The following is a 14,019-nucleotide window of genomic DNA, read 5'->3' as shown; positions in this document are numbered from 1 at the left end:
ATGAATACTCGGAGGAGATGGCCTGTGAGGCGCCACCTTTCAACTTTTCCTCCTTAGTATGGTGGTCAGTAACATGCGGGAGACTGCGGAGGCGGTCAATTTTTTAATTGGGAACTGATGTGCTTTTACTCAATTCGGGAACCTCACAAGCCAAATTTGTAGTATTTTGCACGAATTGCAAGAGATGTTTGCATGTCGACGGTTGAAGTGGAAGCTCGTATTGAGTTTGCTAGAAAACGGTTTGCCAAGCCTTCGATAGCTCAGTTGGTAGAGGGGAGGACTGTAGTGGTAAAACAGGCATCCTTAGGTTGCTGGTTCAAATCCGGCTCGAAGGACTTTTGCCAAATGCAAATTTTATTGAATACTTGGAAAGTAAAATACTTGGAAAATAACATAACAGACAATTTATAATTAGATTATATTTCATCACTGAAAATAGATGCCTTTTGCATTGAGGCTGTGGCCATATTATTTTTCTGTCCAACATCAATCTTCTTTGGTTTACTGTGAGGTGTTTTGGATCCCCATCTCTTGCTATGAACTGGCAAAACAGCAGAATCCTCTTGACAATCTTGATTTCTCAAGGGAAATGAGAGAACACTATACACCATCCAAGATATTAAAATATTGTCAAGGCCCAACACGGCTGAATACTCTGAGGAGATGGCCTGTGAGGCGCCGCCTTTCAACTTTTCCCCCTTAGTATGGTGGTCAGTAACATGTGGGAGACTGCGGAGGGGGTCATTTTTTTAATTGTGAACTGATGTGCTTTTACTCAATTCGGGAACCTCACAAGCCAAATTTGTAGTATTTTGCACGAATTGCAAGAGATGTTTGCATGTCGACGGTTGAAGTGGAAGCTCGTATTGAGTTTGCTAGAAAACGGTTTGCCAAGCCTTCGATAGCTCAGTTGGTAGAGGGGAGGACTGTAGTGGTAAAACAGGCATCCTTAGGTTGCTGGTTCAAATACGGCTCGAAGGACTTTTGCCAAATGCAAATTTTATTGAATACTTGGAAAGTAAAATACTTGGAAAATAACATAACAGACAATTTATAATTAGATTATATTTCATCACTGAAAATAGATGCCTTTTGCTTTGAGGCTGTGGCCATATTATTTTTCTGTCCAACATCAATCTTCTTTGGTTTACTGTGAGGTGTTTTGGATCCCCATCTCTTGCTATGAACTGGCAAAACAGCAGAATCCTCTTGACAATCTTGATTTCTCAAGGGAAATGAGAGAACACTATACACCATCCAAGATATTAAAATATTGTCAAGGCCCAACACGGCTGAATACTCTGAGGAGATGGCCTGTGAGGCGCCGCCTTTCAACTTATCCCCCTTAGTATGGTGGTCAGTAACATGTGGGAGACTGCGGAGGGGGTCATTTTTTTAATTGTGAACTGATGTGCTTTTACTCAATTCGGGAACCTCACAAGCCAAATTTGTAGTATTTTGCACGAATTGCAAGAGATGTTTACAAGTCGAAGGTTGAAGTGGAAGCTTGTATTGAGTTTGCTAGAGAATGATTTGCCAAGCCTTCGATAGCTCGTCGCTGGTTCAAATCCGGCTCAAAGGACTTTTGCCAAATGCACATTTTATTGAATACTTGGAAAGTAAAATACTTGGAAAGTAAAATAACAGACAATTCATAATTATATTATATTTCATCACTGAAAATAGATGCCTTTTGCTTTGAGGCTGTGGCCACGTTATTTTTCTGTCCAACACGAATCTTCATTGGTTTCCTGTTAGGTGTTTTGGATCCCCATCTCTTGCTATGAACTGGCAAAACAGCAGAATCCCCTTGACAATCTTGATTTCTCAAGGGAAATGGGAGAACACTATACACCATCCAAGATATTAAAATATTGTCAAGGCCCAACACGGCTGAATACTCTGAGGAGATGGCCTGTGAGGCGCCGCCTTTCAACTTTTCCCCCTTAGTATGGTGGTCATTAACATGCGGGAGACTGCGGAGGGGGTCATTTTTTTAATTGGGAACTGATGTGCTTTTACTCAATTCGGGAACCTCACAAGCCAAATTTGTAGTATTTTGCACGAATTGCAAGAGATGTTTACAAGTCGACGGTTGAAGTGGAAGCTCGTATTGAGTTTGCTAGAGAATGATTTGCCAAGCCTTCGATAGCTCAGTTGGTAGAGCAGAGGACTGTAGTGGTAAAACAGGCATCCTTAGGTCGCTGGTTCAAATCCGGCTCCAAGGACTTTTGCCAAATGCAAATTTTATTGAATACTTGGAAAGTAAAATACTTGGAAAATAAAATAACAGACAATTTATAATTATATTATATTTCATCACTGAAAATAGATGCCTTTTGCTTTGAGGCTGTGGCCACGTTATGTTTCTGTCCAACACCAATCTTCATTGGTTTCCTGTGAGGTGTTTCGGATCCCCATCTCTTGCTATGAACTGGCAAAACAGCAGAATCCCCTTGACAATCTTGATTTCTCAAGGGAAATGGGAGAACACTATACACCATCCAAGATATTAAAATATTGTCAAGGCCCAACACGGCTGAATACTCTGAGGAGATGGCCTGTGAGGCGCCGCCTTTCAACTTTTCCCCCTTAGTATGGTGGTCATTAACATGCGGGAGACTGCGAAGGGGGTGATTTTTTTAATTGGGAACTGATGTGCTTTTACTCAATTCGGGAACATCATAAGCCAAATTTGTAGTATTTTGCACGAATTGCAAGAGATGTTTACAAGTCGACGGTTGAAGTGGAAGCTCGTATTGAGTTTGCTAGAGAGCGGTTTGCCAAGCCTTCGATAGCTCAGTTGGTAGAGCGGAGGACTGTAGTGGTAAAACAGGCATCCTTAGGTCGCTGGTTCAAATCCGGCTCGAAGGACTTTTGCCAAATGCACATTTTATTGAATACTTGGAAAGTAAAATACTTGGAAAGTGAAATAACAGACAATTTATAATTATATTATATTTCATCACTGAAAATAGATGCCTTTTGCTTTGAGGCTGTGACCACGTTATTTTTCTGTCCAACACGAATCTTCATTGGTTTCCTGTGAGGTGTTTTGGATCCCCATCTCTTGCTATGAACTGGCAAAACAGCAGAATCCCCTTGACAATCTTGATTTCTCAAGGGAAATGAGAGAACACTATACACCATCCAAGATATTAAAATATTGTCAAGGCCCAACACGGCTGAATACTCTGAGGAGATGGCCTGTGAGGCGCCGCCTTTCAACTTTTCCCCCTTAGTATGGTGGTCAGTAACATGCGGGAGACTGCGGTAGGGGGTCATTTTTTTAATTGTGAACTGATGTGCTTTTACTCAATTCGGGAACCTCACAAGCCAAATTTGTAGTATTTTGCACGAATTGCAAGAGATGTTTGAATGTCGACGGTTGAAGTGGAAGCTCGTATTGAGCTTGCTAGAGACTGATGTGCCAAGCCTTCGATAGCTCAGTTGGTAGAGCAGAGGACTGTAGTGGTAAAACAGGCATCCTTAGGTCGCTGGTTCAAATCCAGATTGAAGGTCTTTTGCCAAATGCAAATTTTATTGAATACTTGGAAAGTAAAATACTTGGAAAATAAAATAACAGACAATTTATAATTATATTATATTTCATCACTGAAAATAGATGCCTTTTGCTTTGAGGCTGTGGCCACGTTATGTTTCTGTCCAACACCAATCTTCATTGGTTTCCTGTGAGGTGTTTTGGATCCCCATCTCTTGCTATGAACTGGCAAAACAGCAGAATCCCCTTGACAATCTTGATTTCTCAAGGGAAAAGAGAGAACACTATACACCATCCAAGATATTAAAATATTGTCAAGGCCCAACACGGCTGAATACTCTGAGGAGATGGCCTGTGAGGCGCCGCCTTTCAACTTTTCCCCCTTAGTATGGTGGTCAGTAACATGCGGGAGACTGCGGAGGGGGTCATTTTTTTAATTGGGAACTGATGTGCTTTTACTCAATTCGGGAACCTCACAAGCCAAATTTGTAGTATTTTGCACGATCTGCAAGAGATGTTTACAAGTCGACGGTTGAAGTGGAAACTCGTATTGAGTTTGCTAGAGAATGATTTGCCAAGCCTTCGATAGCTCGTCGCTGGTTCAAATCCGGCTCAAAGGACTTTTGCCAAATGCACATTTTATTGAATACTTGGAAAGTAAAATACTTGGAAAGTAAAATAACAGACAATTTATAATTATATTATATTTCATCACTGAAAATAGATGCCTTTTGCTTTGAGGCTGTGGCCACGTTATTTTTCTGTCCGACACCAATCTTCGTTGGTTTCCTGTGAGGTATTTTGGATCCCCATCTCTTGCTATGAACTGACAAAACAGCAGAATCCCCTTGACAAGCTTGATTTCTCAAGGGAAATGGGAGAACACTATACACCATCCAAGATATTAAAATATTGTCAAGGCCGAACACTGATGAATACTCTGAGGACATGGCCTGTGAGGCGCCGCCTTTCAACTTTTCCTCCTTAGTATGGTGGTCAGTTACATGCGGGAGACTGCGGAGGGGGTCATTTTTTTAATTGTGAACTGATGTGCTTTTACTCAATTCGGGAACCTCACAAGCCAAATTTGTAGTATTTTGCACGAATTGCAAGAGATGTTTGAATGTCGACGGTTGAAGTGGAAGCTCGTATTGAGCTTGCTAGAGACTGATTTGCCAAGCCTTCGATAGCTCAGTTGGTAGAGCGGAGGACTGTAGTGGTAAAACAGGCATCCTTAGGTCGCTGGTTCAAACCCGGCTCGAAGGACTTTTGCCAAATGCACATTTTATTGAATGCTTGGAAAGTAAAATACTTGGAAAGTAAAATAACAGACAATTTATAATTATATTATATTTCATCACTGAAAATAGATGCCTTTTGCTTTGAGGCTGTGACCACGTTATTTTTCTGTCCAACACGAATCTTCATTGGTTTCCTGTGAGGTGTTTTGGATCCCCATCTCTTGCTATGAACTGGCAAAACAGCAGAATCCCCTTGACAATCTTGATTTCTCAAGGGAAATGGGAGAACACTATACACCATCCAAGATATTAAAATATTGTCAAGGACCAACACGGCTGAATACTCTGAGGAGATGGCCTGTGAGGCGCGACTTTCAACTTTTCCCCCTTAGTATGGTGGTCAGTAACATGCGGGAGACTGCGGAGGGGGTCATTTTTTTAATTGGGAACTGATGTGCTTTTACTCAATTCGGGAACCTCACAAGCCAAATTTGTAGTATTTTGCACGAATTGCAAGAGATGTTTACAAGTCGACGGTTGAAGTGGAAGCTTGTATTGAGTTTGCTAGAGAATGATTTGCCAAGCCTTCGATAGCTCGTCGCTGGTTCAAATCCGGCTCAAAGGACTTTTGCCAAATGCACATTTTATTGAATACTTGGAAAGTAAAATACTTGGAAAGTAAAATAACAGACAATTTATAATTATATTATATTTCATCACTGAAAATAGATGCCTTTTGCTTTGAGGCTGTGGCCACGTTATTTTTCTGTCCGACACCAATCTTCGTTGGTTTCCTGTGAGGTGTTTTGGATCCCCATCTCTTGCTATGAACTGACAAAACAGCAGAATCCCCTTGACAATCTTGATTTCTCAAGGGAAATGGGAGAACACTATACACCATCCAAGATATTAAAATATTGTCAAGGCCGAACACTGATGAATACTCGGAGGAGATGGCCTGTGAGGCGCCACCTTTCAACTTTTCCTCCTTAGTATGGTGGTCAGTAACATGCGGGAGACTGCGGAGGCGGTCAATTTTTTAATTGGGAACTGATGTGCTTTTACTCAATTCGGGAACCTCACAAGCCAAATTTGTAGTATTTTGCACGAATTGCAAGAGATGTTTGCATGTCGACGGTTGAAGTGGAAGCTCGTATTGAGTTTGCTAGAAAACGGTTTGCCAAGCCTTCGATAGCTCAGTTGGTAGAGGGGAGGACTGTAGTGGTAAAACAGGCATCCTTAGGTTGCTGGTTCAAATCCGGCTCGAAGGACTTTTGCCAAATGCAAATTTTATTGAATACTTGGAAAGTAAAATACTTGGAAAATAACATAACAGACAATTTATAATTAGATTATATTTCATCACTGAAAATAGATGCCTTTTGCATTGAGGCTGTGGCCATATTATTTTTCTGTCCAACATCAATCTTCTTTGGTTTACTGTGAGGTGTTTTGGATCCCCATCTCTTGCTATGAACTGGCAAAACAGCAGAATCCTCTTGACAATCTTGATTTCTCAAGGGAAATGAGAGAACACTATACACCATCCAAGATATTAAAATATTGTCAAGGCCCAACACGGCTGAATACTCTGAGGAGATGGCCTGTGAGGCGCCGCCTTTCAACTTTTCCCCCTTAGTATGGTGGTCAGTAACATGTGGGAGACTGCGGAGGGGGTCATTTTTTTAATTGTGAACTGATGTGCTTTTACTCAATTCGGGAACCTCACAAGCCAAATTTGTAGTATTTTGCACGAATTGCAAGAGATGTTTGCATGTCGACGGTTGAAGTGGAAGCTCGTATTGAGTTTGCTAGAAAACGGTTTGCCAAGCCTTCGATAGCTCAGTTGGTAGAGGGGAGGACTGTAGTGGTAAAACAGGCATCCTTAGGTTGCTGGTTCAAATACGGCTCGAAGGACTTTTGCCAAATGCAAATTTTATTGAATACTTGGAAAGTAAAATACTTGGAAAATAACATAACAGACAATTTATAATTAGATTATATTTCATCACTGAAAATAGATGCCTTTTGCTTTGAGGCTGTGGCCATATTATTTTTCTGTCCAACATCAATCTTCTTTGGTTTACTGTGAGGTGTTTTGGATCCCCATCTCTTGCTATGAACTGGCAAAACAGCAGAATCCTCTTGACAATCTTGATTTCTCAAGGGAAATGAGAGAACACTATACACCATCCAAGATATTAAAATATTGTCAAGGCCCAACACGGCTGAATACTCTGAGGAGATGGCCTGTGAGGCGCCGCCTTTCAACTTATCCCCCTTAGTATGGTGGTCAGTAACATGTGGGAGACTGCGGAGGGGGTCATTTTTTTAATTGTGAACTGATGTGCTTTTACTCAATTCGGGAACCTCACAAGCCAAATTTGTAGTATTTTGCACGAATTGCAAGAGATGTTTACAAGTCGAAGGTTGAAGTGGAAGCTTGTATTGAGTTTGCTAGAGAATGATTTGCCAAGCCTTCGATAGCTCGTCGCTGGTTCAAATCCGGCTCAAAGGACTTTTGCCAAATGCACATTTTATTGAATACTTGGAAAGTAAAATACTTGGAAAGTAAAATAACAGACAATTCATAATTATATTATATTTCATCACTGAAAATAGATGCCTTTTGCTTTGAGGCTGTGGCCACGTTATTTTTCTGTCCAACACGAATCTTCATTGGTTTCCTGTTAGGTGTTTTGGATCCCCATCTCTTGCTATGAACTGGCAAAACAGCAGAATCCCCTTGACAATCTTGATTTCTCAAGGGAAATGGGAGAACACTATACACCATCCAAGATATTAAAATATTGTCAAGGCCCAACACGGCTGAATACTCTGAGGAGATGGCCTGTGAGGCGCCGCCTTTCAACTTTTCCCCCTTAGTATGGTGGTCATTAACATGCGGGAGACTGCGGAGGGGGTCATTTTTTTAATTGGGAACTGATGTGCTTTTACTCAATTCGGGAACCTCACAAGCCAAATTTGTAGTATTTTGCACGAATTGCAAGAGATGTTTACAAGTCGACGGTTGAAGTGGAAGCTCGTATTGAGTTTGCTAGAGAATGATTTGCCAAGCCTTCGATAGCTCAGTTGGTAGAGCAGAGGACTGTAGTGGTAAAACAGGCATCCTTAGGTCGCTGGTTCAAATCCGGCTCCAAGGACTTTTGCCAAATGCAAATTTTATTGAATACTTGGAAAGTAAAATACTTGGAAAATAAAATAACAGACAATTTATAATTATATTATATTTCATCACTGAAAATAGATGCCTTTTGCTTTGAGGCTGTGGCCACGTTATGTTTCTGTCCAACACCAATCTTCATTGGTTTCCTGTGAGGTGTTTCGGATCCCCATCTCTTGCTATGAACTGGCAAAACAGCAGAATCCCCTTGACAATCTTGATTTCTCAAGGGAAATGGGAGAACACTATACACCATCCAAGATATTAAAATATTGTCAAGGCCCAACACGGCTGAATACTCTGAGGAGATGGCCTGTGAGGCGCCGCCTTTCAACTTTTCCCCCTTAGTATGGTGGTCATTAACATGCGGGAGACTGCGAAGGGGGTGATTTTTTTAATTGGGAACTGATGTGCTTTTACTCAATTCGGGAACATCATAAGCCAAATTTGTAGTATTTTGCACGAATTGCAAGAGATGTTTACAAGTCGACGGTTGAAGTGGAAGCTCGTATTGAGTTTGCTAGAGAGCGGTTTGCCAAGCCTTCGATAGCTCAGTTGGTAGAGCGGAGGACTGTAGTGGTAAAACAGGCATCCTTAGGTCGCTGGTTCAAATCCGGCTCGAAGGACTTTTGCCAAATGCACATTTTATTGAATACTTGGAAAGTAAAATACTTGGAAAGTGAAATAACAGACAATTTATAATTATATTATATTTCATCACTGAAAATAGATGCCTTTTGCTTTGAGGCTGTGACCACGTTATTTTTCTGTCCAACACGAATCTTCATTGGTTTCCTGTGAGGTGTTTTGGATCCCCATCTCTTGCTATGAACTGGCAAAACAGCAGAATCCCCTTGACAATCTTGATTTCTCAAGGGAAATGAGAGAACACTATACACCATCCAAGATATTAAAATATTGTCAAGGCCCAACACGGCTGAATACTCTGAGGAGATGGCCTGTGAGGCGCCGCCTTTCAACTTTTCCCCCTTAGTATGGTGGTCAGTAACATGCGGGAGACTGCGGTAGGGGGTCATTTTTTTAATTGTGAACTGATGTGCTTTTACTCAATTCGGGAACCTCACAAGCCAAATTTGTAGTATTTTGCACGAATTGCAAGAGATGTTTGAATGTCGACGGTTGAAGTGGAAGCTCGTATTGAGCTTGCTAGAGACTGATGTGCCAAGCCTTCGATAGCTCAGTTGGTAGAGCAGAGGACTGTAGTGGTAAAACAGGCATCCTTAGGTCGCTGGTTCAAATCCAGATTGAAGGTCTTTTGCCAAATGCAAATTTTATTGAATACTTGGAAAGTAAAATACTTGGAAAATAAAATAACAGACAATTTATAATTATATTATATTTCATCACTGAAAATAGATGCCTTTTGCTTTGAGGCTGTGGCCACGTTATGTTTCTGTCCAACACCAATCTTCATTGGTTTCCTGTGAGGTGTTTTGGATCCCCATCTCTTGCTATGAACTGGCAAAACAGCAGAATCCCCTTGACAATCTTGATTTCTCAAGGGAAAAGAGAGAACACTATACACCATCCAAGATATTAAAATATTGTCAAGGCCCAACACGGCTGAATACTCTGAGGAGATGGCCTGTGAGGCGCCGCCTTTCAACTTTTCCCCCTTAGTATGGTGGTCAGTAACATGCGGGAGACTGCGGAGGGGGTCATTTTTTTAATTGGGAACTGATGTGCTTTTACTCAATTCGGGAACCTCACAAGCCAAATTTGTAGTATTTTGCACGATCTGCAAGAGATGTTTACAAGTCGACGGTTGAAGTGGAAACTCGTATTGAGTTTGCTAGAGAATGATTTGCCAAGCCTTCGATAGCTCGTCGCTGGTTCAAATCCGGCTCAAAGGACTTTTGCCAAATGCACATTTTATTGAATACTTGGAAAGTAAAATACTTGGAAAGTAAAATAACAGACAATTTATAATTATATTATATTTCATCACTGAAAATAGATGCCTTTTGCTTTGAGGCTGTGGCCACGTTATTTTTCTGTCCGACACCAATCTTCGTTGGTTTCCTGTGAGGTATTTTGGATCCCCATCTCTTGCTATGAACTGACAAAACAGCAGAATCCCCTTGACAATCTTGATTTCTCAAGGGAAATGGGAGAACACTATACACCATCCAAGATATTAAAATATTGTCAAGGACCAACACGGCTGAATACTCTGAGGAGATGGCCTGTGAGGCGCGCCTTTCAACTTTTCCCCCTTAGTATGGTGGTCAGTAACATGCGGGAGACTGCGGAGGGGGTCATTTTTTTAATTGGGAACTGATGTGCTTTTACTCAATTCGGGAACCTCACAAGCCAAATTTGTAGTATTTTGTTACGAATTGCAAGAGGTGTTTGCATGTCGACGGTTGAAGTGGAAGCTCGTATTGAGTTTGCTAGAGGACGGTTTGCCAAGCCTTCGATAACTCAGTTGGTAGAGGGGAGGACTGTAGTGGTAAAACAGGCATCCTTAGGTCGCTGGTTCAAATCCGGCTCGAAGGACTTTTGCCAAATGCAAATATTATTGAATACTTGGAAAGTAAAATACTTGGAAAATAACATAACAGACAATTTATAATTAGATTATATTTCATCACTGAAAATAGATGCCTTTTGCTTTGAGGCTGTGGCCACATTATTTTTCTGTCCGACACCAATCTTCGTTGGTTTCCTGTGAGGTATTTTGGATCCCCATCTCTTGCTATGAACTGACAAAACAGCAGAATCCCCTTGACAATCTTGATTTCTCAAGGGAAATGGGAGAACACTATACACCATCCAAGATATTAAAATATTGTCAAGGACCAACACGGCTGAATACTCTGAGGAGATGGCCTGTGAGGCGCGCCTTTCAACTTTTCCCCCTTAGTATGGTGGTCAGTAACATGCGGGAGACTGCGGAGGGGGTCATTTTTTTAATTGGGAACTGATGTGCTTTTACTCAATTCGGGAACCTCACAAGCCAAATTTGTAGTATTTTGCACGATCTGCAAGAGATGTTTACAAGTCGACGGTTGAAGTGGAAGCTCGTATTGAGTTTGCTAGAGAATGTTTTGCCAAGCCTTCGATAGCTCAGTTGGTAGAGCTGAGGACTGTAGTGGTAAAACAGGCATCCTTAGGTCGCTGGTTCAAATCCGGCTCGAAGGACTTTTGCCAAATGCACATTTTATTGAATACTTGGAAAGTAAAATACTTGGAAAGTAAAATAACAGACAATTTATAATTATATTATATTTCATCACTGAAAATAGATGCCTTTTGCTTTGAGGCTGTGGCCACGTTATTTTTCTGTCCGACACCAATCTTCGTTGGTTTCCTGTGAGGTATTTTGGATCCCCATCTCTTGCTATGAACTGACAAAACAGCAGAATCCCCTTGACAATCTTGATTTCTCAAGGGAAATGGGAGAACACTATACACCATCCAAGATATTAAAATATTGTCAAGGCCGAACACTGATGAATACTCTGAGGAGATGGCCTGTGAGGCGCCGCCTTTCAACTTTTCCTCCTTAGTATGGTGGTCAGTAACATGCGGGAGACTGCGGAGGGGGTCATTTTTTTAATTGTGAACTGATGTGCTTTTACTCAATTCGGGAACCAAACAAGCCAAATTTGTAGTATTTTGCACGAATTGCAAGAGATGTTTACAAGTCGACGGTTGAAGTGGAAGCTCGTATTGAGTTTGCTAGAGAGCGGTTTGCCAAGCCTTCGATAGCTCAGTTGGTAGAGCGGAGGACTGTAGTGGTAAAACAGGCATCCTTAGGTCGCTGGTTCAAATCCGGCTCGAAGGACTTTTGCCAAATGCACATTTTATTGAATACTTGGAAAGTAAAATACTTGGAAAGTGAAATAACAGACAATTTATAATTATATTATATTTCATCACTGAAAATAGATGCCTTTTGCTTTGAGGCTGTGACCACGTTATTTTTCTGTCCAACACGAATCTTCATTGGTTTCCTGTGAGGTGTTTTGGATCCCCATCTCTTGCTATGAACTGGCAAAACAGCAGAATCCCCTTGACAATCTTGATTTCTCAAGGGAAATGAGAGAACACTATACACCATCCAAGATATTAAAATATTGTCAAGGCCCAACACGGCTGAATACTCTGAGGAGATGGCCTGTGAGGCGCCGCCTTTCAACTTTTCCCCCTTAGTATGGTGGTCAGTAACATGCGGGAGACTGCGGTAGGGGGTCATTTTTTTAATTGTGAACTGATGTGCTTTTACTCAATTCGGGAACCTCACAAGCCAAATTTGTAGTATTTTGCACGAATTGCAAGAGATGTTTGAATGTCGACGGTTGAAGTGGAAGCTCGTATTGAGCTTGCTAGAGACTGATGTGCCAAGCCTTCGATAGCTCAGTTGGTAGAGCAGAGGACTGTAGTGGTAAAACAGGCATCCTTAGGTCGCTGGTTCAAATCCAGATTGAAGGTCTTTTGCCAAATGCAAATTTTATTGAATACTTGGAAAGTAAAATACTTGGAAAATAAAATAACAGACAATTTATAATTATATTATATTTCATCACTGAAAATAGATGCCTTTTGCTTTGAGGCTGTGGCCACGTTATGTTTCTGTCCAACACCAATCTTCATTGGTTTCCTGTGAGGTGTTTTGGATCCCCATCTCTTGCTATGAACTGGCAAAACAGCAGAATCCCCTTGACAATCTTGATTTCTCAAGGGAAAAGAGAGAACACTATACACCATCCAAGATATTAAAATATTGTCAAGGCCCAACACGGCTGAATACTCTGAGGAGATGGCCTGTGAGGCGCCGCCTTTCAACTTTTCCCCCTTAGTATGGTGGTCAGTAACATGCGGGAGACTGCGGAGGGGGTCATTTTTTTAATTGGGAACTGATGTGCTTTTACTCAATTCGGGAACCTCACAAGCCAAATTTGTAGTATTTTGCACGATCTGCAAGAGATGTTTACAAGTCGACGGTTGAAGTGGAAACTCGTATTGAGTTTGCTAGAGAATGATTTGCCAAGCCTTCGATAGCTCGTCGCTGGTTCAAATCCGGCTCAAAGGACTTTTGCCAAATGCACATTTTATTGAATACTTGGAAAGTAAAATACTTGGAAAGTAAAATAACAGACAATTTATAATTATATTATATTTCATCACTGAAAATAGATGCCTTTTGCTTTGAGGCTGTGGCCACGTTATTTTTCTGTCCGACACCAATCTTCGTTGGTTTCCTGTGAGGTATTTTGGATCCCCATCTCTTGCTATGAACTGACAAAACAGCAGAATCCCCTTGACAATCTTGATTTCTCAAGGGAAATGGGAGAACACTATACACCATCCAAGATATTAAAATATTGTCAAGGACCAACACGGCTGAATACTCTGAGGAGATGGCCTGTGAGGCGCGCCTTTCAACTTTTCCCCCTTAGTATGGTGGTCAGTAACATGCGGGAGACTGCGGAGGGGGTCATTTTTTTAATTGGGAACTGATGTGCTTTTACTCAATTCGGGAACCTCACAAGCCAAATTTGTAGTATTTTGTTACGAATTGCAAGAGGTGTTTGCATGTCGACGGTTGAAGTGGAAGCTCGTATTGAGTTTGCTAGAGGACGGTTTGCCAAGCCTTCGATAACTCAGTTGGTAGAGGGGAGGACTGTAGTGGTAAAACAGGCATCCTTAGGTCGCTGGTTCAAATCCGGCTCGAAGGACTTTTGCCAAATGCAAATATTATTGAATACTTGGAAAGTAAAATACTTGGAAAATAACATAACAGACAATTTATAATTAGATTATATTTCATCACTGAAAATAGATGCCTTTTGCTTTGAGGCTGTGGCCACATTATTTTTCTGTCCGACACCAATCTTCGTTGGTTTCCTGTGAGGTATTTTGGATCCCCATCTCTTGCTATGAACTGACAAAACAGCAGAATCCCCTTGACAATCTTGATTTCTCAAGGGAAATGGGAGAACACTATACACCATCCAAGATATTAAAATATTGTCAAGGACCAACACGGCTGAATACTCTGAGGAGATGGCCTGTGAGGCGCGCCTTTCAACTTTTCCCCCTTAGTATGGTGGTCAGTAACATGC

At 41.3% G+C, this 14,019-nt stretch overlaps 5 non-coding genes across 5 annotated transcripts; all 5 read left to right on the top strand.

The window, feature by feature from the left end:
• The first annotated feature begins 2,788 nt into the window (after positions 1 to 2,788).
• TRNAY-GUA (transfer RNA tyrosine (anticodon GUA)) lies at positions 2,789 to 2,874 on the top strand. Its single transcript is given in 2 exon segments — positions 2,789 to 2,825; positions 2,839 to 2,874. It is a non-coding gene; the product is annotated as a tRNA-Tyr (tRNA).
• Positions 2,875 to 4,682: 1,808 nt separating this feature from the next.
• Positions 4,683 to 4,768, top strand: TRNAY-GUA (transfer RNA tyrosine (anticodon GUA)). Its single transcript is given in 2 exon segments — positions 4,683 to 4,719; positions 4,733 to 4,768. It is a non-coding gene; the product is annotated as a tRNA-Tyr (tRNA).
• Positions 4,769 to 8,467: 3,699 nt separating this feature from the next.
• On the top strand, positions 8,468 to 8,553 carry TRNAY-GUA (transfer RNA tyrosine (anticodon GUA)). The gene is given in 2 exon segments: positions 8,468 to 8,504; positions 8,518 to 8,553. It is a non-coding gene; the product is annotated as a tRNA-Tyr (tRNA).
• Positions 8,554 to 11,006: 2,453 nt separating this feature from the next.
• On the top strand, positions 11,007 to 11,092 carry TRNAY-GUA (transfer RNA tyrosine (anticodon GUA)). Its single transcript is given in 2 exon segments — positions 11,007 to 11,043; positions 11,057 to 11,092. It is a non-coding gene; the product is annotated as a tRNA-Tyr (tRNA).
• A 560-nt stretch (positions 11,093 to 11,652) lies between these two features.
• TRNAY-GUA (transfer RNA tyrosine (anticodon GUA)) lies at positions 11,653 to 11,738 on the top strand. The gene is given in 2 exon segments: positions 11,653 to 11,689; positions 11,703 to 11,738. It is a non-coding gene; the product is annotated as a tRNA-Tyr (tRNA).
• The last annotated feature ends 2,281 nt before the right edge of the window (positions 11,739 to 14,019 follow it).

Source organism: Ambystoma mexicanum, chromosome 1p (assembly GCF_040938575.1).
Source record: "Ambystoma mexicanum isolate Mex_15411 chromosome 1p, UKY_AmexF1_1, whole genome shotgun sequence".
In the NCBI taxonomy this organism is placed as follows: domain Eukaryota; kingdom Metazoa; phylum Chordata; class Amphibia; order Caudata; family Ambystomatidae; genus Ambystoma; species Ambystoma mexicanum.
This window is presented reverse-complemented; position numbering and strand designations above follow the sequence as displayed.